This window comes from Rhinoderma darwinii, unplaced genomic scaffold (genome assembly GCF_050947455.1).
Source record: "Rhinoderma darwinii isolate aRhiDar2 unplaced genomic scaffold, aRhiDar2.hap1 Scaffold_4120, whole genome shotgun sequence".
In the NCBI taxonomy this organism is placed as follows: Eukaryota; Metazoa; Chordata; class Amphibia; order Anura; family Rhinodermatidae; genus Rhinoderma; species Rhinoderma darwinii.
In genome coordinates this window covers 27,843-55,313 of record NW_027463691.1, presented here as the reverse complement: position 1 = coordinate 55,313, position 27,471 = coordinate 27,843, and the positions used below count along the sequence as shown (strand labels likewise).

The following is a 27,471-nucleotide window of genomic DNA, read 5'->3' as shown; positions in this document are numbered from 1 at the left end:
TAATGTTATTTGTAGAAGTTCAGACTTCTCAGCGATACATTTATGTTTTATGTTCATTTTTTACATTAGTCTAGAACGTTCTCATCCAGAACGTTCCTTCTCCTGAATGACCCACCAACGATGGACAAGGAAAGCAATGAGGTGACCACAAGAATATTAAACTCCACCCTGGAGATCATCTACCTGCTGAGCGGAGAGGTAAACGTTTCTATATTTCTATGTTCTTTATTGTATTATGTAACAAGTCACACATAAGAGGAAGAAGCCAGTGTCCTGTATACCATCTACGAGACCTTCCAAGTGACGGGAAGAAGTGAAGATCAGCCAGCAATATGGTCAGTTATGTGTCATGGTAATAGTAATGTAGAGTAATGAGAATAGTAAGTAGTCACGTTGTAACCAGGAGGAGAAGAAGCACAGGGACCAAGAGGAGAAGGACCACAGGAAGCAGGAGGAGAAGGACCACAGGAAGCAGGAGGAGAAGGACCACAGGAACCAGGAGGAGAAGGACCACAGGGACCAGGAGAAGAAGACCAGAGGAACCAGGAGAAGGACCAGAGTGAACAGGAGGAGAAGGACCACAGGAACCAGGAGGAGAAGGACCACAGGGACCAGGAGGAGAAGGACCACAGGGACCAGGAGGAGAAGGACCAGAGTGAACAGGAGGAGAAGGACCACCGGGACCAGGAGGAGAAGGACCACCGGGACCAGGAGGAGAAGGACCACCGGGACCAGGAGGAGAAGGACCACAGGGACCAGGAGAATCACATGGCCGGAGTCTGTCCTGGAGATGAGGATTTCTACCACTAGTCTAACCTCTATATAGAAACATAGAAGATGACGGCAGAAACCAGGAGAATCACATGGCCGGAGTCTGTCCTGGAGCGGAGGATTTCTATCACTAGTGTGACATCTATATAGAAACATAGAAGATGACGGCAGGAGGAGAATCACATGGCTGGAGTCTGTCCTGGAGACGAGGATTTCTACCACTAATCTAACCTCTATATAGAAACATAGAAGATGACAGCAGGAACCATGCGAATCACATGGCCGGGGTCTGTCCTGGAGATGAGGATTTCTACCACTAGTCTGACCTCTATATAGAAACATAGAAGATGACGGCAGGAGAATCACATGTCCGGAGTCTGTCCTGGAGACGAGGATTTCTACCACTAGTCTGACCTCTATATAGAAACATAGAAGATGACGGCATGAGGAGAATCACATGGCCGGAGTCTGTCCTGGAGATGAGGATTTCTACCACTAGTCTGACATCTATATAGAAACATAGAAGATGACGGCAGGAGAATCACATGGCCGGAGTCTGTCCTGGAGACGAGGATTTCTACCACTAGTCTGACCTCTATATAGAAACATAGAAGATGACGGCAGGAGAATCACATGGCCGGAGTCTGTCCTGGAGACGAGGATTTCTACCACTAGTCTGACCACTATATAGAAACATAGAAGATGACGGCAGGAGGAGAATCACATGGCCGGAATCTGTCCTGGAGATGAGAATTTCTACCACTAGTCTGACATCTATATAGTAACATAGAAGATGACGACAGGAGGAGAATCACATGGCCGGAGTCTGTCCTGGAGACGAGAATTTCTACCACTAGTCTGACCTCTATATAGAAACATAGAAGATGACGACAGGAGGAGAATCACGTGGCCGGAGTCTGTCCTGGAGATGAGGATTTCTACCAGTAGTCTGACGTCTATATAGAAACATAGAAGATGACGGCAGGAGGAGAATCACATGGCTGGAGTATGTCCTGGAGATGAGGATTTCTACCACTAGTCTAACCTCTATATAGAAACATAGAAGATGACGGCAGAAACTAGGAGAATCACATGGCCGGAGTCTGTCCTGGAGCGGAGGATTTCTACCACTAGTGTGACATCTATATAGAAACATAGAAGATGACGGCAGGAGGAGAATCACATGGCTGGAGTCTGTCCTGGAGACGAGGATTTCTACCACTAATCTAACCTCTATATAGAAACATAGAAGATGACAGCAGGAACCATGCGAATCACATGGCCGGAGTCTGTCCTGGAGATCAGGATTTCTACCACTAGTCTGACATCTATATAGAAACATAGAAGATGACGGCAGGAGGAGAATCACATGGCTGGAGTCTGTCCTGGAGACAAGGATTTCTACCACTAATCTAACCTCTATATAGAAACATAGAAGATGACAGCAGGAACCATGCGAATCACATGGCCGGAGTCTGTCCTGGAGATGAGGATTTCTACCACTAGTCTGACCTCTATATAGAAACATAGAAGATGACGGCAGGAGAATCACATGGCTGGAGTCTGTGCTGGAGACGAGGATTTCTACCACTAGTCTGACCTCTATATAGAAACATAGAAGATGACGGCAGGAGAATCACATGGCCGGAGTCTGTCCTGGAGACGAGGATTTCTACCACTAGTCTGACCACTATATAGAGACATAGAAGATGACGGCAGGAACCAGGAGAATCACATGGCCAGAGTCTGTCCTGGAGATGAGGATTTCTACCACTAGTCTGACCTCTATATAGAAACATAGAAGATGACGGCAGGAGAATCACATGGCCGGAGTCTGTCCTGGAGACGAGGATTTCTACCACTAGTCTGACCACTATATAGAAACATAGAAGATGACGGCAGGAGGAGAATCACATGGCCGGAGTCTGTCCTGGAGATGAGAATTTCTACCACTAGTCTGACATCTATATAGTAACATAGAAGATGACGACAGGAGGAGAATCACATGGCCGGAGTCTGTCCTGGAGACGAGAATTTCTACCACTAGTCTGACCTCTATATAGAAACATAGAAGATGACGACAGGAGGAGAATCACATGGCCGGAGTCTGTCCTGGAGATGAGGATTTCTACCAGTAGTCTGACGTCTATATAGAAACATAGAAGATGACGGCAGGAGGAGAATCACATGGCTGGAGTATGTCCTGGAGATGAGGATTTCTACCACTAGTCTGATATCTATATAGAAACATAGAAGATGACGGCAGGAACCAGGAGAATCACATGGCCGGAGTCTGTCCTGGAGATGAGGATTTCTACCACTAGTCTGACATCTATATAGAAACATAGAAGATGACGGCAGGAACCAGGAGAATCACATGGCTGGAATCTGTCCTGGAGACGAGGATTTCTACCACTAGTCTGACCTCTATATAGAAACATAGAAGATGGCAGGAGGAGAATCACATGGCCGGAGTCTGTCCTGGAGATGAGGATTTCTACCACTAGTCTGACATCTATATAGTAACATAGAAGATGACTGCAGGAGGAGAATCACATGGCCGGAATCTGTCCTGGAGATGAGGTTTTCTACCACTAGTCTGACCTCTATATAGACACATAGAAGATGGCGGCAGGAGGGGAATACATGGTCCATGTGAATATTATTTCTCCGGATTGGTCTAGGATTATACCAGGCCGGTTTACATTCACTTACTGCTGATTTTCCACATCTGTGTGAAGTTTATTCCAACCATCTACTAATCTTTAGTAAAATAATATTTTCGGATCGTCCCCCGCACTGATGTCAGACTTTGCCCTTGTGTTCAGTTCCTTTCCTCCTGTAAAATATATAACGGTTTCCATCATCTGCCACTTTCTCTTATTCCTCAATGTTATACAAATGAAGTTATGTAAGTGTCTCTCCCCATACACAGGATTATACAATAGTGAAGAAGACATCGGGGACTGTGTGGCCCCCAGCATTCATGACTCAGGAGGACTGAGCCGGACCCCCATCACAGAGCCCCCTCCTCACTCCCGGATACAAGAGAAGAACAATAAGCAGAAGATCCTAGAACTTCTCCACAAGATGACTGAGCTGCTGACTGGAGAGGTGGGAATGCTGGGAAATTATACAGTATCGGCACTGGAGGAGTCTGGGTAATGACTGTATTATTGTGTGTGTCAGGTTCCTATAAGGTGTCAGGACGTCGCTGTCTATTTCTCCATGGAGGAGTGGGAGTATGTAGAAGGACACAAGGATCTGTACAAGGAGGTCTTGATGGAGGACCACCGGCCGCGCACATCACAAGGTAAGAAGAGACACCGATATTTAAATAGTCTTGTTGCCCATTAGTGTTGGCACAGGCTGGCACTGGCATCCATGACGAAGCCTTAATATCAAGTCAAAGAGAGAGGAAAAATGGGACCAAATATGCTAGGCGCTGCTGTACTGATTTTGTTTAATGAATGAATTAAGAACCAGGCTACGCGTTTCGACGCAGGACATGCGTCTTCATCAGGCCATAATCTAGAAGCCTTAATATCATCATGTACAGTACACACACACACACACACACACACACACACACACACACACACACTCGTGTACACTGACCTGTAATGTAGGAGCTCCATAGTTCAGTCTTTTCACATTACATTAGAGCCTACATTTGCCATCTACATCACCAGTTTCTTTATGGCTCTATCCAGAGTTTCCTTTTGCCATCCATCGCGCTGCTACGGTAGACTGCGCTATTCTATACCGTGCAAAGAGATGAAACATGGGAGCTAGTAGGCAATGAATACCCCTCTCTGACTATACAGCGGCATACGACCAGCCTTCTGTCAGGGGTAAACGTTGGGAACCCTCCTCACATTCCCCTCTGATGGATGAAACGTGGTGTGAACTGATCCATACTTTCCTAGTGAGTTCATCATAGCGTCTTTCCCATAGATCTCCCCGTCCTTCATGTCTCGGGGTCACTGGCCAATGATTACCAGTCTCCGACTATACAGCGGCATACGACCAGCCTTCTGTCAGGGGTAAACGTTGGGAACCCTCCTGACATTCTCCTCTGATGGATGAAACGTGATGTGAACTGATCCATACTTTCCTAGTGAGTCCAGCATAGCGTCTTTCCCATAGATCTCCCCGTCCTTCATGTCTCGGGGTCACTGGGCAATGATTACCAGTCTACAACTATACAGCGGCATACGACCAGACTTCTGTCAGGGTAAACGTTGGGAACCCTCCTGACATTCCCCCATGATGGATGAAACGTGATGTGTACTGATCCATACTTTCCTAGTGAGTTCAGCATAGCGTCTTTCTCATAGACCTCCCCGTCCTTCATGTCTCGGGTCACTGGGCAATGATTACCAGTCTCCGACTATACAGCGGCATACGACCAGCCTTCTGTCAGAGGTAAACGTTGGGAACCCTCCTGACATTCCCCTCTGATGGATGAAACGTGATGTGTACTGATCCATACTTTCCTAGTGAGTCCAGCATAGCGTCTTTCCGATAGATCTCCTCGTCCTTCATGTCTCGGGGGTCACTGGTCAATGATTACCAGTCTCCCACTATACAGCGGCATACGACCAGCCTTCTGTCAGGGGTAAACGTTGGGAACCCTCCTGACATTCTCCTCTGATGGATGAATTGTGGTGTGAACTGATCCATACTTTCCTAGTGAGTACAGTATAGCGTCTTTCCATAGATCTCCCCGTCCTTCATGTCTCGGGTCACTGGGCAATGATTACCAGTCTCCCACTATACAGTGGCATACGACCAGCCTTCTGTCGGGGGTAAACGTTGGGAACCCTCCTGACATTCCCCTCTGATGGATGAAACGTGATGTGAACTGATCCATACTTTCCTAGTGAGTCCTGCATAGCGTCTTTCCCATAGATCTCCCCGTCCTTCATGTCTCGGGGTCACTGGGCAATGATTACCAGTCTACAACTATACAGCGGCATACGACCAGACTTCTGTCAGGGGTAAACGTTGGGAACCCTCCTGACATTCCCCCATGATGGATGAAACGTGATGTGTACTGATCCATACTTCCTAGTGAGTTCAGCATAGCGTCTTTCTCATAGACCTCCCCGTCCTTCATGTCTCGGGGTCACTGGGCAATGATTACCACTCTCCGACTATACAGCGGCATACGACCAGCCTTCTGTCAGAGGTAAACGTTGGGAACCCTCCTGACATTCCCCTCTGATGGATGAAACGTGATGTGTACTGATCCATACTTTCCTAGTGAGTCCAGCATAGCGTCTTTCCGATAGATCTCCTCGTCCTTCATGTCTTGGGGGTCACTGGTCAATGATTACCAGTCTCCCACTATACAGCGGCATACGACCAGCCTTCTGTCAGGGGTAAACGTTGGGAACCCTCCTGACATTCTCCTCTGATGGATGAAACGTGATGTGAACTGATTCATACTTTCCACGATCACGTGAGGGTGGCCCCATAATCACTTTTAATGATATAGTCTCCCGCCTTAGACCCTCTCCAGTTCTACTACAAGCTTTTTACATTGTGGAGCCCAAAACTGAATTCCATATTCAATATGTGACCTTACAAGGGATTTATATAGTGGTAATATTACATTATAGAGGAGGTGACATTATAGAGGAGGTAATATTACATTATAGAGGAGGTGATATTACATTATAGAGGAGGTGATATTACATTATAGAGGAGGTGATATTACATTATAGAGGGGGTGATATTACATTATAGAGGAGGTGATATTACATTATAGAGGAGGTGATATTACATTATAGAGGAGGTGATGTTACATTATAGAGGGGGTGATATTACATTATAGAGGAGGTGATATTACATTATAGAGGAGGTGATATTACATTATAGAGGAGGAGATATTACATTATAGAGGAGGTGATATTACATTATAGAGGGGGTGATATTACATTATAGAGGAGGTGATGTTACATTATAGAGGAGGTGATATTACATTATAGAGGAGGTGATATTACATTATAGAGGAGGTGATATTACATTATAGAGGAGGTGTTATTACATTATAGAGGAGGTGATATTACATTATAGAGGGGGTGATATTACATTATAGAGGAGGTGATATTATAGAGGGGGTGATATTACATTATAGAGGAGGTGATATTACATTATAGAGGAGGTGATATTACATTATAGAGGAGGTGATATTACATTATAGAGGAGGTGATATTACATTATAGAGGAGGTGATATTACATTATAGAGGGGGTGATATTACATTATAGAGGGGGTGATATTACATTATAGAGGAGGTGATATTACATTATAGAGGAGGTGATATTACATTATAGAGGAGGTGATGTTACATTATAGAGGAGGCGATATTACATTATAGAGGAGGTGATATTACATTATAGAGGAGGTGATATTACATTATAGAGGAGGTGATATTACATTATAGAGGAGGTGATATTACATTATAGAGGAGGTGATATTACATTATAGAGGAGGTGATATTACATTATAGAAGAGGTGATATTACATTATAGAGGAGGCGATATTACATTATAGAGGAGGTGATATTACATTATAGAGGAGGTGATATTACATTATAGAGGAGGTGATATTACATTATAGAGGAGGTGATATTACATTATAGAGGAGGTGATATTACATTATAGAGGAGGTGATATTACATTATAGAGGAGGTGATATTACATTATAGAGGAGGTGATATTACATTATAGAGGAGGTGATATTACATTACAGAGGGGGTGATATTACATTATAGAGGAGGTGATGTTACATTATAGAGGAGGTGATATTACATTATAGAGGAGGTGATATTACATTATAGAGGAGGTGATATTACATTATAGAGGAGGTGATATTACATTATAGAGGAGGTGATATTACATTATAGAGGAGGTTATATTACATTATAGAGGAGGTGATATTACATTATAGAGGAGGTGATATTACATTATAGAGGAGGTGATATTACATTATAGAGGAGGTGATATTACATTATAGAGGAGGTGATATTACATTATAGAGGAGGTGATATTACATTATAGAGGGGTGATATTACATTATAGAGGGGGTGATATTACATTATAGAGGGGGTGATATTACATTATAGAGGGGGTGATATTACATTATAGAGGGGGTGATATTACATTATAGAGGGGGTGATATTACATTATAGAGGAGGTGATATTACATTATAGAGGAGGTGATATTACATTATAGAGGAGGTGATATTACATTATAGAGGGGGTGATATTACATTATAGAGGAGGTGATATTACATTACAGAGGAGGTGATATTACATTACAGAGGGGGAATATTACATTACAGAGGGGGTGATATTACATTATAGAGGAGGTGATATTACATTATAGAGGAGGTGATGTTACATTATAGAGGAGGTGATGTTACATTATAGAGGAGGTGATGTTACATTATAGAGGAGGTGATGTTACATTATAGAGGAGGTGATGTTACATTATAGAGGAGGTGATATTACATTATAGAGGAGGTGATATTACATTATAGAGGAGGTGATATTACATTATAGAGGAGGAGATATTACATTATAGAGGAGGAGATATTACATTATAGAGGAGGTGATATTACACTATAGAGGAGGTGATATTACATTATAGAGGAGGTGATGTTACATTATAGAGGAGGTGATATTACATTATAGAGGAGGTGATATTATATTATAGAGGGGGTGATATTATAGAGGAGGTGATGTTACATTATAGAGGAGGTGATATTACATTATAGAGGAGGTGATGTTACATTATAGAGGGGGTGATATTACATTATAGAGGAGGTGACATTACATTATAGAGGAGGTGATATTACATTATAGAGGGGGTGATATTACATTATAGAGGGGGTGATATTACATTATAGAGGAGGTGATATTACATTATAGAGGAGGTGATATTATAGAGGAGGTGATATTACATTATAGAGGAGGTGATATTGCATTATAGAGGGGGTGATATTACATTATAGAGGGGGTGATATTACATTATAGAGGAGGTGATATTACATTATAGAGGAGGTGATATTATAGAGGAGGTGATATTACATTATAGAGGAGGTGATATTACATTATAGAGGAGGTGATATTACATTATAGAGGAGGTGATATTACATTATAGAGGGGGTGATATTACATTATAGAGGAGGGGATATTACATTATAGAGGAGGTGATATTACATTATAGAGGAGGTGATATTACATTATAGAGGAGGAGATATTACATTATAGAGGAGGTGATATTACATTATAGAGGGGGGGTGATATTACATTATAGAGGAGGTGATATTACATTATAGAGGGGGTGATATTACATTATAGAGGAGGTGATATTACATTATAGAGGGGGTGATATTACATTATAGAGGAGGTGATATTACATTATAGAGGAGGTGATATTATAGAGGAGGTGATATTACATTATAGAGGAGGTGATATTGCATTATAGAGGGGGTGATATTACATTATAGAGGAGGTGATATTACATTATAGAGGAGGTGATATTACATTATAGAGGGGGTGATATTACATTATAGAGGAGGTGATATTATAGAGGAGGTGATATTACATTATAGAGGAGGTGATATTACATTATAGAGGAGGTGATATTACATTATAGAGGAGGTGATATTACATTATAGAGGAGGTGATATTACATTATAGAGGGGGTGATATTACATTATAGAGGAGGTGATATTACATTATAGAGGAGGTGATATTACATTATAGAGGAGGTGATATTACATTATAGAGGAGGTGATATTACATTATAGAGGAGGTGATATTACATTATAGAGGAGGTGATATTACATTATAGAGGAGGTGATATTAGATATAGAGGAGGTGATATTAGATTATAGAGGAGGTGATATTACATTATAGAGGAGGTGATATTACATTATAGAGGAGGTGATATTACATTATAGAGGGGTGATATTACATTATAGAGGAGGTGATATTACATTATAGAGGGGGGGTGATATTACATTATAGAGGAGGTGATATTACATTATAGAGGGGGTGATATTACATTATAGAGGAGGTGATATTACATTATAGAGGGGGTGATATTTACATTATAGAGGAGGTGATATTACATTATAGAGGAGGTGATATTACATTATAGAGGAGGTGATATTACATTATAGAGGAGGTGATATTACATTATAGAGGAGGTGATATTACATTATAGAGGAGGAGATATTACATTATAGAGGAGGTGATATTACATTATAGAGGAGGTGATATTAATTATAGAGGAGGTGATATTACATTATAGAGGAGGTGATATTGCATTATAGAGGGGGTGATATTACATTATAGAGGAGGTGATATTACATTATAGAGGAGGTGATATTACTTATAGAGGAGGTGATATTACATTATAGAGGGGGTGATATTACATTATAGAGGAGGTGATATTACATTATAGAGGAGGTGATATTACATTATAGAGGAGGTGATATTACATTATAGAGGGGGTGATATTACATTATAGAGGAGGTGATATTACATTATAGAGGAGGTGATATTACATTATAGAGGAGGTGATATTACATTATAGAGGAGGTGATATTACATTATAGAGGGGTGATTTTACATTATAGAGGAGGCGATATTACATTATAGAGGAGGTGATATTACATTATAGAGGAGGAGGTGATGTTACATTATAGAGGCGGTGATATTACATTATAGAGGAGGTGATATTACATTATAGAGGGGGTGATATTACATTATAGAGGAGGTGATATTACATTATAGAGGAGGAGGTGATGTTACATTATAGAGGCGGTGATATTACATTATAGAGGGGGTGATTTTACATTATAGAGGAGGCGATATTACATTATAGAGGAGGTGATATTACATTATAGAGGAGGTGATATTACATTATAGAGGAGGTGATATTACATTATAGAGGAGGTGACATTACATTATAGAGGGGGTGATATTACATTATAGAGGAGGTGATATTACATTATAGAGGAGGTGATATTACATTATAGAGGAGGTGATGTTACATTATAGAGGAGGTGATATTACATTATAGAGGAGGGGATGTTACATTATAGAGGCGGTGATATTACATTATAGAGGGGGTGATATTACATTATAGAGGAGGTGATATTACATTATAGAGGAGGAGGTGATGTTACATTATAGAGGCGGTGATATTACATTATAGAGGGGGTGATTTTACATTATAGAGGAGGCGATATTACATTATAGAGGAGGTGATATTACATTATAGAGGAGGTGATATTACATTATAGAGGAGGTGATGTTACATTATAGAGGAGGTGATATTACATTATAGAGGAGGAGATATTACATTATAGAGGAGGTGATATTACATTATAGAGGAGGTGATATTACATTATAGAGGAGGTGATATTACATTATAGAGGAGGTGATATTACATTATAGAGGAGGTGATATTACATTATAGAGGGGGTGATATTACATTATAGAGGAGGTGATATTACATTATAGAGGGGGTGATATTACATTATAGAGGAGGTGATATTACATTATAGAGGTGGTGATATTACATTATAGAGGAGGATATTACATTATAGAGGAGGTGATATTACATTATAGAGGAGGTGATATTACATTATAGAGGAGGTGATATTACATTATAGAGGGGGTGATATTACATTATAGAGGAGGTGATATTACATTATAGAGGAGGTGATATTACATTATAGAGGGGGTGATATTACATTATAGAGGAGGTGATATTACATTATAGAGGTGGTGATATTACATTATAGAGGAGGATATTACATTATAGAGGAGGTGATATTACATTATAGAGGAGGTGATATTACATTATAGAGGAGGTGATATTACATTATAGAGGGGGTGATATTACATTATAGAGGAGGTGATATTACATTATAGAGGAGGTGATATTACATTATAGAGGAGGTGATATTACATTATAGAGGGGGTGATATTACATTATAGAGGGGGTGATATTACATTATAGAGGAGGTGATATTACATTATAGAGGAGGTGATATTACATTATAGAGGAGGAGGTGATGTTACATTATAGAGGCGGTGATATTACATTATAGAGGGGGTGATATTACATTATAGAGGAGGCGATATTACATTATAGAGGCGGTGATATTACATTATAGAGGGGGTGATATTACATTATAGAGGAGGTGATGTTACATTATAGAGGAGGCGATATTACATTATAGAGGGGGTGATATTACATTATAGAGGAGGTGATATTACATTATAGAGGGGGTGATATTACATTATAGAGGGGGTGATATTACATTATAGAGGAGGGGATGTTACATTATAGATGAGGAGATATTACATTATAGAGGAGGTGATATTACATTATAGAGGAGGTGATATTACATTATAGAGGGGGTGATATTACATTATAGAGGAGGTGATATTACATTATAGAGGAGGTGATATTACATTATAGAGGAGGTGATATTACATTATAGAGGGGGTGATATTACATTATAGAGGAGGTGATATTACATTATAGAGGAGGTGATATTACATTATAGAGGAGGTGATATTACATTATAGAGGAGGTGATATTACATTATAGAGGAGGAGATATTACATTATAGAGGGGGTGATATTACATTATAGAGGGGGTGATATTACATTATAGAGGAGGTGATATTACATTATAGAGGAGGTGATATTACATTATAGAGGGGGTGATATTACATTATAGAGGAGGTGATATTACATTATAGAGGAGGAGATATTACATTATAGAGGAGGTGATATTACATTATAGAGGGGGTGATATTACATTATAGAGGAGGTGATATTACATTATAGAGGGGGTGATATTACATTATAGAGGGGGTGATATTACATTATAGAGGAGGTGATATTACATTATAGAGGAGGTGATGTTACATTATAGAGGAGGTGATATTACATTATAGAGGAGGGGATGTTACATTATAGATGAGGAGATATTACATTATAGAGGAGGTGATATTACATTATAGAGGAGGTGATATTACATTATAGAGGAGGTGATGTTACATTATAGAGGAGGTGATATTACATTATAGAGGAGGGGATGTTACATTATAGATGAGGAGATATTACATTATAGAGGAGGAGATATTACATTATAGAGGAGGTGATATTACATTATAGAGGAGGTGATATTACATTATAGAGGGGGTGATGTTACATTATAGAGGGGGTGATATTACATTATAGAGGAGGGGATGTTACATTATAGATGAGGAGATATTACATTATAGAGAGGGTGATATTACATTATAGAGGAGGTGATATTACATTATAGAGGGGGTGATGTTACATTATAGAGGGGGTGATATTACATTATAGAGGAGGGGATGTTACATTATAGATGAGGAGATATTACATTATAGAGGAGGTGATATTACATTATAGAGGGGGTGATATTACATTATAGAGGAGGTGATATTACATTATAGGGGAGGTGATATTACATTATAGAGGGGGTGATATTACATTATAGAGGGGGTGATATTACATTATAGAGGGGGTGATATTACATTATAGAGGAGGTGATATTACATTATAGGGGAGGTGATATTACATTATAGAGGGGGTGATATTACATTATAGAGGGGGTGATATTACATTATAGAGGAGGGGATGTTACATTATAGAGGAGGAGATATTACATTATAGAGGGGGTGATATTACATTATAGAGGAGGAGATATTACATTATAGAGGAGGTGATATTACATTATAGAGGGGGTGATATTACATTATAGAGGGGGTGATATTACATTATAGAGGGGGTGATATTATATTATAGAGGGGGTGATATTACATTATAGAGGAGGTGATATTACATTATAGAGGAGGTGATATTACATTATAGAGGGGGTGATATTACATTATAGAGGAGGCGATATTACATTATAGAGGGGGTGATATTACATTATAGAGGAGGTGATGTTACATTATAGAGGAGGTGATGTTACATTATAGAGGGGGTGATATTACATTATAGAGGAGGTGATATTACATTATAGAGGAGGTGATATTACATTATAGAGGAGGTGATATTACATTATAGAGGAGGCGATATTACATTATAGAGGAGGTGATATTACATTATAGAGGAGGTGATATTACATTATAGAGGAGGTGATATTACATTATAGAGGAGGCGATATTACATTATAGAGGAGGTGATATTACATTATAGAGGAGGTGATATTACATTATAGAGGAGGTGATATTACATTATAGAGGGGGTGATATTACATTATAGAGGGGATATTACATTATAGAGGAGGTGATATTACATTATAGAGGGGGTGATATTACATTATAGAGGGGATATTACATTATAGAGGAGGTGATATTACATTATAGAGGAGGTGATATTACATTATAGAGGAGGTGATATTACATTATAGAGGAGGTGATATTACATTATAGAGGAGGTGATATTACATTATAGAGGAGGCGATATTACATTATAGAGGAGGTGATATTACATTATAGAGGAGGTGATATTACATTATAGAGGAGGTGATATTACATTATAGAGGAGGTGATATTACATTATAGAGGAGGTGATATTACATTATAGAGGAGGTTATATTACATTATAGAGGAGGTGATATTACATTATAGAGGAGGTGATATTACATTATAGAGGAGGTGATATTACATTATAGAGGAGGTGATATTACATTATAGAGGGGGTGATATTACATTATAGAGGAGGTGATATTACATTATAGAGGAGGAGATATTACATTATAGAGGAGGTGATATTACATTATAGAGGAGGTGATATTACATTATAGAGGAGGTGATATTACATTATAGAGGAGGTGATATTACATTATAGAGGAGGTGATATTACATTATAGAGGGGGTGATATTACATTATAGAGGAGGTGATATTACATTATAGAGGAGGAGATATTACATTATAGAGGGGGTGATGTTACATTATAGAGGAGGTGATATTACATTATAGAGGGGGTGATGTTACATTATAGAGGAGGAGATATTACATTATAGAGGGGGTGATGTTACATTATAGAGGAGGTGATATTACATTATAGAGGAGGTGATGATATTACATTATAGAGGAGGTGATATTACATTATAGAGGAGGTGATATTACATTATAGAGGGGGTGATATTACATTATAGAGGAGGTGATATTACATTATAGAGGAGGTGATATTACATTATAGAGGAGGTGATATTACATTATAGAGGAGGTGATGTTACATTATAGAGGGGGTGATATTACATTATAGAGGAGGTGATATTACATTATAGAGGAGGTGATATTACATTATAGAGGGGGTGATATTACATTATAGAGGAGGCGATATTACATTATAGAGGAGGTGATATTACATTATAGAGGGGGTGATATTACATTATAGAGGAGGTGATATTACATTATAGAGGAGGTGATATTACATTATAGAGGAGGTGATGTTACATTATAGAGGGGGTGATATTACATTATAGAGGAGGTGATATTACATTATAGAGGAGGTGATATTACATTATAGAGGGGGTGATATTACATTATAGAGGAGGCGATATTACATTATAGAGGAGGTGATATTACATTATAGAGGAGGTGATATTACATTATAGAGGAGGTGATATTACATTATAGAGGAGGTGATATTACATTATAGAGGAGGTGATATTACATTATAGAGGAGGTGATATTACATTATAGAGGGGGTGATATTACATTATAGAGGAGGTGATATTACATTATAGAGGAGGTGATATTACATTATAGAGGAGGTGATATTACATTATAGAGGGGGTGATATTACATTATAGAGGGGATATTACATTATAGAGGAGGTGATATTACATTATAGAGGGGGTGATATTACATTATAGAGAGGATATTACATTATAGAGGAGGTGATATTACATTATAGAGGGGGTGATATTACATTATAGAGGAGGTGATGTTACATTATAGAGGGGGTGATATTACATTATAGAGGAGGGGATATTACATTATAGAGGAGGTGATATTACATTATAGAGGGGGTGATATTACATTATAGAGGAGGTGATATTACATTATAGAGGAGGTGATATTACATTATAGAGGAGGTGATATTACATTATAGAGGAGGTGATATTATAGAGGAGGTGATATTACATTATAGAGGAGGTAATATTACATTATAGAGCAGGCGATATTACATTATAGAGGAGGTGATATTACATTATAGAGGAGGTGATATTACATTATAGAGGAGGTGATATTACATTATAGAGGAGGTGATATTACATTGTAGAGGGGGTGATATTACATTATAGAGGAGGTGATATTACATTATAGAGGAGGTGATATTACATTATAGAGGAGGTGATATTACATTATAGAGGAGGTGATATTATAGAGGAGGTGATATTACATTATAGAGGAGGTAATATTACATTATAGAGCAGGCGATATTACATTATAGAGGAGGTGATATTACATTATAGAGGAGGTGATATTACATTATAGAGGAGGTGATATTACATTATAGAGGAGGTGATGTTACATTATAGAGGAGGTGATATTACATTATAGAGGAGGTGATATTACATTATAGAGGAGGTGATATTACATTATAGAGGAGGTGATATTACATTATAGAGGGGGTGATATTACATTATAGAGGAGGTGACATTACATTATAGAGGAGGTGACATTACATTATAGAGGAGGTGACATTACATTATAGAGGAGGTGATATTACATTATAGAGGAGGTGATATTACATTATAGAGGGGGTGATATTACATTATAGAGGAGGTGATATTATAGAGGAGGTGATATTACATTATAGAGGAGGTGATATTACATTATAGAGGAGGTGATATTACATTATAGAGGAGGTGATATTACATTATAGAGGAGGTGATATTACATTATAGAGGAGGTGATATTACATTATAGAGGGGGTGATATTACATTATAGAGGAGGTGATATTATAGAGGGGGTGATATTACATTATAGAGGAGGTGATATTACATTATAGAGGGTGTGACATTACATTATAGAGGAGGTGATATTACATTATAGAAGAGGTGATATTACATTATAGAGGAGGTGATATTACATTATAGAGGAGGAGATATTACATTATAGAGGAGGTGATGTTACATTATAGAGGGGGTGATATTACATTATAGAGGGGGTGATATTACATTATAGAGGAGGTGACATTACATTATAGAGGAGGGGATATTACATTATAGAGGAGGTGATATTATAGAGGGGGTGATATTACATTATAGAGGAGGTGATATTACATTATAGAGGAGGTGATATTACATTATAGAGGGGGTGATATTACATTATAGAGGAGGCGATATTACATTATAGAGGAGGTGATATTACATTATAGAGGAGGGGGTGATATTACATTATAGAGGGGGTGATATTACATTATAGAGGAGGTGATGTTACATTATAGAGGAGGTGATGTTACATTATAGAGGAGGTGATATTACATTATAGAGGAGGTGATATTACATTATAGAGGGGGATATTACATTATAGAGGAGGTGATATTACATTATAGAGGAGGTGATATTATAGAGGAGGTAATGTTACATTATAGAGGAGGTGATGTTACATTATAGAGGGGGTGATATTACATTATAGAGGAGGTGATGTTACATTATAGAGGGGGTGATGTTACATTATAGAGGAGGTGATGTTACATTATAGAGGAGGTGATGTTACATTATAGAGGAGGTGATATTACATTATAGAGGAGGTGATATTACATTATAGAGGAGGTGATGTTACATTATAGAGGAGGCGATATTACATTTATAGATGGGGTAATATTACTAACCGTATTCAATACATAGTAAACATAGGAGATGTCTTCCTTCTTCTCCTCCTGCTTTTCCTATGCTCAATTGATATTAAAGGGCCAAATGTGTTTGCAGAGGGCAGGCATGATTGGCAGAGAAGGCTGTGCTTTTGAGTTTGAGCAAATTGGGGTTTATGTAATAAAAGTGGTCACTAAGTGCAGGCCAAATTCCTGGACTTTGTCATTGATAGATTTTAAGTTATTATGGAAAGTTTTATATGACTGGGATCACAAATGTTGTATTTGGTGCTATTTTTCATAGAGTTTGTTTTTTTAGGCAAAACCAGGAGTGGATTTGAAAGGAATGTAAATTATAAAGAAAGGTCTTATACTTCTCCCCTACTGCTGGATCCACTACTGGCTTTGGCTCACAAACATGCATCAAAAACTGTCCCAACAAATGCCTGTGTGTGTTCCCAGCCTAATAGGAATGTTATAAATTTGTTTTTTCTCTCATGAAATCCATAATTAATCCTAACAGAAAATTCCAGTAAGAACATCGGGGGAAACTCAATGTCATCGCTAAATTATAAAGTACAAGATGAAGATATCACGCAGCACTCTTCAGGAGAAAACCTCATGCCCCTTAATGTACGTCCTGGACTTCACAGCTCATATACATCATATAATCCCCCTATTCATGAGGAACCTTCTGACCTTAAAGGGGGTAAATGTTTTAAATGTGATGAATGTGGTAAAAATTTTACAAAAAGCTCAAGTGTTGTTACACATCAAAGAATTCACACAGGGGAGAAGCCATATTCATGCTCAGAATGTGGGAAATGTTTTATGCTGAAATCTGATCTTGTCAAACATCTGAGAATTCACACAGGAGAGAAGCCATATTCATGTTCAGAATGCGGAAAATGTTTTACTTTGACATCAAGTCTTGTTACACATCAGAGATGTCACACAGGGGAGAAGCCGTTTCTATGTTCTGAATGTGGAAAATGTTTTACTTTTAAATCAAGTCTTCTCACACATGAGCGAAGTCACACAGGAGAGAAGCCATATTCATGTTCAGAATGTGGGAAATGTTTTACTTTGAAATCAATTCTTGTTACACATCAGAGATGTCACACAGGGGAAAAGCCGTTTCCATGTTCAGAATGTAGGAAATGTTTTACTTTGAAATCAAGTCTTGTCAAACATCAGAGAAGTCACACAGGGGAGAAGCCATATTCATGTTCAGAATGCAGGAAATGTTTTACAATTAAATCTAATCTTGTTATACATCAGAGACGTCACACAGGAGAAAAGCCATATCCATGTTCAGAATGCGGGAAATGTTTTATGCAAAAATCACATCTTGTTGTACATCAGAGAATTCACACAGGAGAGAAGCCATATTCATGTTCACTATGTGGGAAATGTTTTATTACTAAAAGCAAAGTAAGGAGCCATCAGAGAAGTCACACAGGGGAGAAGCCGTATTGATGTTCAGAATGTAGGAAATGTTTTACTTTGAAATCAAGTCTTGTCAAACATCAGAGAAGTCACACAGGGGAGAAGCCGTATTGAAGTTCTATATGTGAAAAATGTTTTACAATGAAATCATTTTTTAAAACATATTGGAGAATTCACATAGTGGAAAAAACAAATTCTTTTTATAAATGTGGGAAAAGATAATAGAGCAAAAAATAAATAAATATTTGGAACCCATCGAGTTACTCACAGCATTAAACAGCCAATAAAGGGGTTTATTTTTTGGGTAGAATTCGCCTGGATCTGCCAAACACCCAAATTCTATTTACCTGACGTCATCTTTGACCGGGATCCATGGAGGAAAAGTCTTGTGATTATTAGGAAGAAGATTCTGGTTTACTTCCTAATCAGTGATGCTGAATTGAACTTTGCTCCTTATCACTGTATTCATACGTTCACCCACGCTGCAGGAGGATCCAGAGTGACGTGGTGAAATAAGGACACCCCATGTAAACTTTATTTTCTTTAATATATGTGGACCTGTCAATATTTGGTCTCTGTTCATACATTATATAAAGATAAAAGTGATGGAATTGAGCAAAAAACAATAGAGAATAGAATTCACAATAATGCGTTAAACAAAATAATTACAGATAATGAGAACCCTTTAATGTTTTATTTTTCTTGTTTTGATCCCCGGCCGCTCCTGGGTTACTGGTATGTTTTAGGTATTTGCCCCATGTTGCAGGGTCTACTTAGAGCTGAGCTTTAACCTTTCGGACAGATAGTCCCACATCATCCTCACGCAGCCCCTCGTAGAACGAAGAATTCACAGTGGATTTTCTGATAAATTGCCCAGGCCCCGATGCAGTAACGCAGCCCCCACCACGACATTTCCACCACCACGCTCTCAGGTCAGTATCCAGAAGTCCTATTAATTAGCAGGGTGTTCATGGGAAGACTGTCGTCTTGTCCTGAGTTGTTTTTACTGGGTAGTTTTTCTCCCGGCGCACCCCTAATGTAGCATTCATTTTGCAGCGGTTTTGTAACGGTCGACATCAGTGGTGGTGGAAGCTTCCGGCAGGTCTCATGAAGAAATGTTGGGGTTCTTAGAGACTTCTCTCAGCATCCGGCATTCTGCGCTCAGGCTGATCTTATGGAGACTCTGACCTGGGACAATTGGCATTTGTTTAAAATCTGCACTTTTAGAGGGTTTTCTGGACAGTGGAGTGATAGACGTGGTGACGCCACACATTTCCACAACAGAGAGCAAGCCAAATGTCTGAGGTCTAAATAAAACACATTCATCCCACTCTTTTTCCCACGTAGCATAAACGCTGCAGAATTTCCACAGCATTTACAGTAGCAGCAAAGTGGAGGAGAGTTTGAAAATCTACTGCCCACGCTGCGGAAAAAATGCAGAAATAAAGGTAATAGATCTGAGGTCCGGAATTTAGAGCCGCAGCGTGTCAAGTTATGCCGCATTTTATTTGTTTTTCTGTTGAGTGTTTTCTCCGTTAAATTCAATGGGGAGGCAAAACACGCAATAGAGAGCCAAATTTTGCAGCAAAATCGCAACGATTCCATTGCAATAATCCCAACCCAAAACTCCCTGTTCTTCCTCTAGTCCAGCCTCCTGGGTTTATGTTTCATCCCATGTGACTGCTACAGCCAATCACAGGGCAACCAATCACAGGATGCAGCAGTCACATGGGCTGCAGCGTCATCCAAGGAGGCGGGACCAGATGTCAAAGGAGGGAAACGTCACCATGACAAAGTCAAGAGTTAAAAAATAGATATGACGTTTCGTTGTGGCGTTTTTCAATATGCAGCATTCTCTAGTATTTATTTATTTCACATAGGCTTTTCTATAGGACATAAAAAATGTGCGAATATTCCCTACGCTCCGGACATTTGCACCAAATAACAAGAATCTTGTTCTAATCTTCAGTCTGTAAATGGTTGGCGACACAGGATGCGTTTGCTACAGAGTGGCCGGACGATGCTGCATTGGGACGAGTAAGTGTGCCCATGTGATCTGGAGCGGGGCGACGGCTGTAATACAGAACCGCAGCCCAGATCTAGAGGCAAAGATCAGAGAAACCTCCTCTAACCCTCTGATTGCTGCATTCAAAGGGAGAGGGTGGGGGTAGACCCCCTGTTAATCACATATAATGCAACCAGGGCCCCTGCCTCGTATGGTCAGACAGCCCAGGGGCCATGGAAGGAAGGCAGTGCGGTCTGACCATGTCTCCATAGGGATGTCCTAACAACTGCCTGATATAGATATACGCCAGCACCTTGTAGGTGGTAATAAAGATAAATATGTCAGATCCCCCTATGGAATTATAAAAAGTGCTCATTATCTACAATAAATGTATTATATATGTCTGAAAACATGATGTAATATAAGAAACTGCGCAACAAATGTACCGCAACATTTATCATCGGTTTATGCTGTAAAAATAAATAAAAACTGCAATGGACTCAAAGACTATGTTCACATGGAGTATTTTGACGAGTTTTTTTGACGCGGAAACCGCGTCGGAAAACTAGTCAAAACGGGCCGAAAATGCCTCCCATTGACTTCAATGGGAGGCGTCGGCGTCTTTTTCCCGTGAGCAGTAAAACTGCCTCGCGGGAAAAAGAAGCGACATGCCCTATCTTCGGGTATTTCCGCCTCTGACCTCCCATTGACTTCAATGGGAGGCAGAGAAAGCGTATTTTGCTGTGTTTTATGCCCGCGGCGCTCAATGGCCGCGGGAGAAAAACTCAGCGAAAAACTCAGCGATAATCGGCGTGCCGGGAGAGGAAAATCTGCCTCAAACTTCCAAACGGAATTTTGAGGCAGATATTCCTCCTGCAAAATACTCTGTGTGAACATAGCCAAAGGACTCCTTCTTTTCTGCTTCTTTTCTGCTTTTGGCTATGTTCACACTGAGTTTTTTGCAGGAGGAATTTCCTTCAAGTTTTCCATGAGCGTTTTTTTACAATTGTACGCAGATTTTGATGCGGATTTTGACGCGGTTTCCGCCGTGGTTTTATAGGCGTTTTTTAAAGACATCCCACAGGAAAAGGCTGTACTTCCCAAGAGGGAAAAAACTCCTCCCAGTCTTCACAATCACCATTACACACAGTGTTGTTGGAGAAACAGAACAGCTATGGACCAAAATGAAGAGCAGCGCAGCAGTGTGGCATTACCACAGCCACGAATAAAGGTGAGGAGGCGTGAGATGCGCCTCCTCATGAAGGTGTTGATCAACGTCGTGCGTCGACATCGCTTGCGTCAGGTAAGTTTTTACAAACACTTTCTACGCTGCATTATCAAATGTTAGACAAAGCATTCATTTCTGTTCAACACTTCATTTTTCTCATGAGGAAGAGCGACGCAGAGAACGGCACCGTCAGTACTGGGTACACCCCATAAATGAACTTCAACCACAGAGGGGACATATTGGACATCTCTATGCAGAACTCCGATGGTGAGTTTTGTTTTATTTTGTAGTTGCAATTGTAAAAATATGTGAAGAGTGAATTATGATGATGTCCATTTAAGTAATAGATTATGTGATTCCACGGCATCCAGGCCATTAGCGGTGTTGTAACTACCACTGTAGTAACCATATCAGCTGCTATGGGGTACACTGCATGAGGGTGCCCGTGCCGTCCTCCAACACCGCCCCCCCTCCATGCCCATAGATGCCGCTAGCATCTGATATGGCCACACTACATTGAATAGTATGTGCTTCCTTGGACGCATATACTATTGAACAGTATGGCAGAGCAGGGAGGAATCTCCCTGCTCTGCCATAGGCTAGAGGCCATCTTTGTAATGCATCTTTATCATGCGCAGAGACAGGATCCCTGCGCCGGGCGGCGTGATGCCATTACTGCATCACGCCGGTCTATGCAAGGATCCCGTTGTTCGTGCTGTTGTGGATCAGCTTAGTTGATTGCCTAGATGAGTATTCATTTTTTTTTGGGTGGTGTGGCTGTATGTCGCTATCTACAGTGGTATCTGTATGGCACTATCTTCAAGGGGTAGTTGGGTTTCGCTATCCACAAGTGGGTTGTGACACTGTCTACTACAGGGGGGCTGTTATTTATGTTTGGCAGGGCTGAATGTGAAAACTTAATTAAAACTTTAAAATGCTTAATCCATACTTTTTTTTTTAATTTACAGCTATTCTGAGAAGTTTTTTGATTTCATCATATTGACAATAACTGCATTCGATCGACTGGATGAAATCCTGCAGTGCCATTTGATGCACCAGGACACCACCATGAGGAAGGCCATCTCTCCTACGCATAGGCTGCTAATCACATTGCGGTGAGTTTCCAAAGAAAACAAAAAAAAACCTTTGTTTTGCCTTCTTGACCATCGATTTAAATGTGTATATTACTGGGTCAAGATAGGCTTGTATATACGCGATTGATCCTTGGTCTAATTTTATTCTTTCTCTCTCTCTCTTTTTCAGATTTTTGGCAACTGGGGAGAGTTACGCATCTCTGCACCTGCAATTCCGGGTTGGTAAATCTACCATCTCCGGAATTGTGAGTAGTACATGCCATGTGATCTGGCAGCACTTACAACCGATTTAGATGCCCAGTCCGACCCAGGAGACTTGGTTGCGGGCAGCAGCAGGCTTTCAGTCTGTGGCCAATTTCCCGAACTGCATAGGCGCCGTCGACGGTAAGCACATACGTGTGAAGCAGCCACCGCACTCAGGATCACATTACTTCAATTACAAGAAGTACTTTTCTGTGGTCATGATGGCGGTGGCTGACTCCTCGTATAAGTTTGTTGCTATTGAAGTCGGCGCCTATGGCAGTACTGGGGACTCCCGGGCGCTACTGACATCGACATTCGGCCAGCGAGTGCTGGTAGATCAGGTGAGTCTGCCCCCTCCAAGACCTCTTCCGGGTACCACGCATCCATTCCCTTTCGTCATGGTAGGGGATGAGACTTTTCCGCTGATGACCAACCTGCTGCGCCCATACCCACGAAGGGGACTGGATGCCCGGAAGAGAGTCTTCAACATGAGGCTGAGCCATGCACGACGCTTCGTGGAGTGTACCTTCGGGATCATGAGTAGTAAGTGGAGGGTCTTCACCTGTGGAACAGTTGACATGGTCACTAAAGCTGCCTGTGTGCTCCACAACTATGCTCGGGACTATGACAGTTTGGACATTGGCGAGGAGCAACAAGCAGCTTTTCGTGACATACCTGGCAATTGTTTTTTTGGCCGTTCATCCAACAATGCTGTACAGGTGAGAGATGGCTTTGCGGACTACTTTATGAGTCCCGAAGGTGCCGTGCCCTGGCAATTTGCATGTCTCATCGAAGAGAGCCTGTCCAGGATTGATGCTTCTCCTCATGGGTCCCATCCAACCTCTCATCATCCAGCCTGCTATCAAGTTTCTTCTGTCGGCTTTGGGTCATGTCGATTACTTAGACTTTGATGTGAAGTCCTTGTATACTTTATTAAAAGTACATTTTTGTTTGTAATACATGTGTTGTGTTTTTTTTTCCAGCTACGTTTCTATGAAGGCCTTGTCCACATGTAACGGAATTTGTTCAGCAATAGCAGCAGACTTTCCGCTGCAGAAATTCTGTAGACTTACCACAGCAGGAATTGACGTGCCGTGGCCAAAAAAATAGACCATGCACGTCAAGTTCGGCTTTGCTTTTTTGGGCAGTGTGTGTATGCGATTTGTTAGATCTCATACACTTTGCTGCTACTCTATTCAGATGCGTATTTCCCATCCACATTTCTGTGTGGTAAATACGCAGCAATTCGGATACGTGTGGACAAAGTCTTTTCTGTCTGACCAGGACACTACAGTTGTGTTGTTGCTGAAATGCACCTTATGCTTCGTTCAGATATGAGCAGACACAAAGTGACACCGTCAGAAACAGAGGTTTCCGTCTCCATCACTATTGGTTGAAAAGGTGACGGAGCCGGTGCATGTGGTTTGCGTTTGGCTGTTTTGTGCACTACATCAGTCATTCGGTGCACAAAAGAGCTAAATGTAAACCACGGGCACCGGCTCCGTCACCATATCAATCAAAGTCGATGCAGATGGAAACCTCTGTGTTATGACCGTGTCACTTTGTATCTATTTAGGGTCCCGTTCAGAGGGAAAACTCCCTTTGAAATTAAGAATGGGACCCCAACACAGATCTGAAGGAACCCTAAATAGAGTGGATTAAGCATAATGTCATGTTTTCACATGAGGGACATTTATGAGCTATCCGCTAGATATGTCATTAATGTCAAGACACATGGCGTTCCCAGGTCTTGTACCCACACGTTACATTTATGACATATTCCGTGGATGTATCATAAATGTGTCTCGCGTGAAAACATTAACACAATTAACGTTAATGTAATGTCCTCTGATATCCCATAATAACAGTCTGGACATGCTGGGAGTGGTAGTCCTCTCCTCTTATACCTCCTCCTGTAATGTCCTCTGATATCCCATAATAACAGTCTGGACATGCTGGGAGTTGTAGTCCTCCCCTCTTATACCTCCTACTGTAATGTCCTCTGATATCCCATAATAACAGTCTGGACATGCTGGGAGTTGTAGTCCTCTCCTCTTATATCTCCTCCCTGTAATGTCCTCTGATATCACATAATAACAGTCTGTACATGCTGGGAGTTGTAGTCCTCCCCTCTTATACCTCCTACTGTAATGTCCTCTGATATCCCATAATAACAGTCTGGACATGCTGGGAGTTGTAGTCCTCTCCTCTTATATCTCCTCCCTGTAATGTCCTCTGATATCACATAATAACAGTCTGGACATGCTGGGAGTTGTAGTCCTCCCCTCTTATACCTCCTACTGTAATGTCCTCTGATATCCCATAATAACAGTCTGGACATGCTGGGAGTTGTAGTCCTCTCCTCTTATATCTCCTCCCTGTAATGTCCTCTGATATCACATAATAACAGTCTGGACATGCTGGGAGTTGTAGTCCTCCCCTCTTATACCTCCTACTGTAATGTCCTCTGATATCCCATAATAACAGTCTGGACATGCTGGGAGTTGTAGTCCTCCCCTCTTATACCTCCTACTGTAATGTCCTCTGATATCACATAATAACAGTCTGGACATTCTGGTAGTTGTAGTCCTCTCCTCTTATATCTCCTCCTGTAATGTCCTCTGATATCACATAATAACAGACTGGACATGCTGGGAGTTGTAGTCCTCTCCTCTTATATCTCCTCCTGTAATGTCCTCTGATATCACATAATAACAGACTGGACATGCTGGGAGTTGTAGTCCTCTCCTCTTATATCTCCCCCTGTAATGTCCTCTGATATCACATAATAACAGACTGGACATGCTGGGAGTTGTAGTCCTCTCCTCTTATATCTCCTCCTGTAATGTCCTCTGATATCACATAATAACAGCCTGGACATGCTCGGAGTTGTAGTCCTCTCCTCTTATATCTCCTGTAATGTCCTCTGATATCACATAATAACAGTCTGGACATGCTGGGAGTTGTAGTTCTCTCTTATATCTCCTCCTGTAATGTCCTCTGATATCCCATAATAACAGTCTGGACATGCTGGGAGTTGTAGTCCTCCCCTCTTATACCTCCTACTGTAATGTCCTCTGATATCCCATAATAACAGTCTGGACATGCTGGGAGTTGTAGTCCTCTCCTCTTATATCTCCTCCCTGTAATGTCCTCTGATATCACATAATAACAGTCTGTACATGCTGGGAGTTGTAGTCCTCCCCTCTTATACCTCCTACTGTAATGTCCTCTGATATCCCATAATAACAGTCTGGACATGCTGGGAGTTGTAGTCCTCTCCTCTTATATCTCCTCCCTGTAATGTCCTCTGATATCACATAATAACAGTCTGGACATGCTGGGAGTTGTAGTCCTCCCCTCTTATACCTCCTACTGTAATGTCCTCTGATATCCCATAATAACAGTCTGGACATGCTGGGAGTTGTAGTCCTCTCCTCTTATATCTCCTCCCTGTAATGTCCTCTGATATCACATAATAACAGTCTGGACATGCTGGGAGTTGTAGTCCTCCCCTCTTATACCTCCTACTGTAATGTCCTCTGATATCCCATAATAACAGTCTGGACATGCTGGGAGTTGTAGTCCTCCCCTCTTATACCTCCTACTGTAATGTCCTCTGATATCACATAATAACAGTCTGGACATTCTGGTAGTTGTAGTCCTCTCCTCTTATATCTCCCCCTGTAATGTCCTCTGATATCACATAATAACAGACTGGACATGCTGGGAGTTGTAGTCCTCTCCTCTTATATCTCCTCCTGTAATGT

General features: G+C 40.2%; 1 pseudogene; it reads left to right on the top strand.

Moving 5' to 3' along the window:
- The first annotated feature begins 73 nt into the window (after window positions 1-73).
- LOC142709508 (uncharacterized) lies at window positions 74-20,024 on the top strand (annotated as a pseudogene).
- The last annotated feature ends 7,447 nt before the right edge of the window (window positions 20,025-27,471 follow it).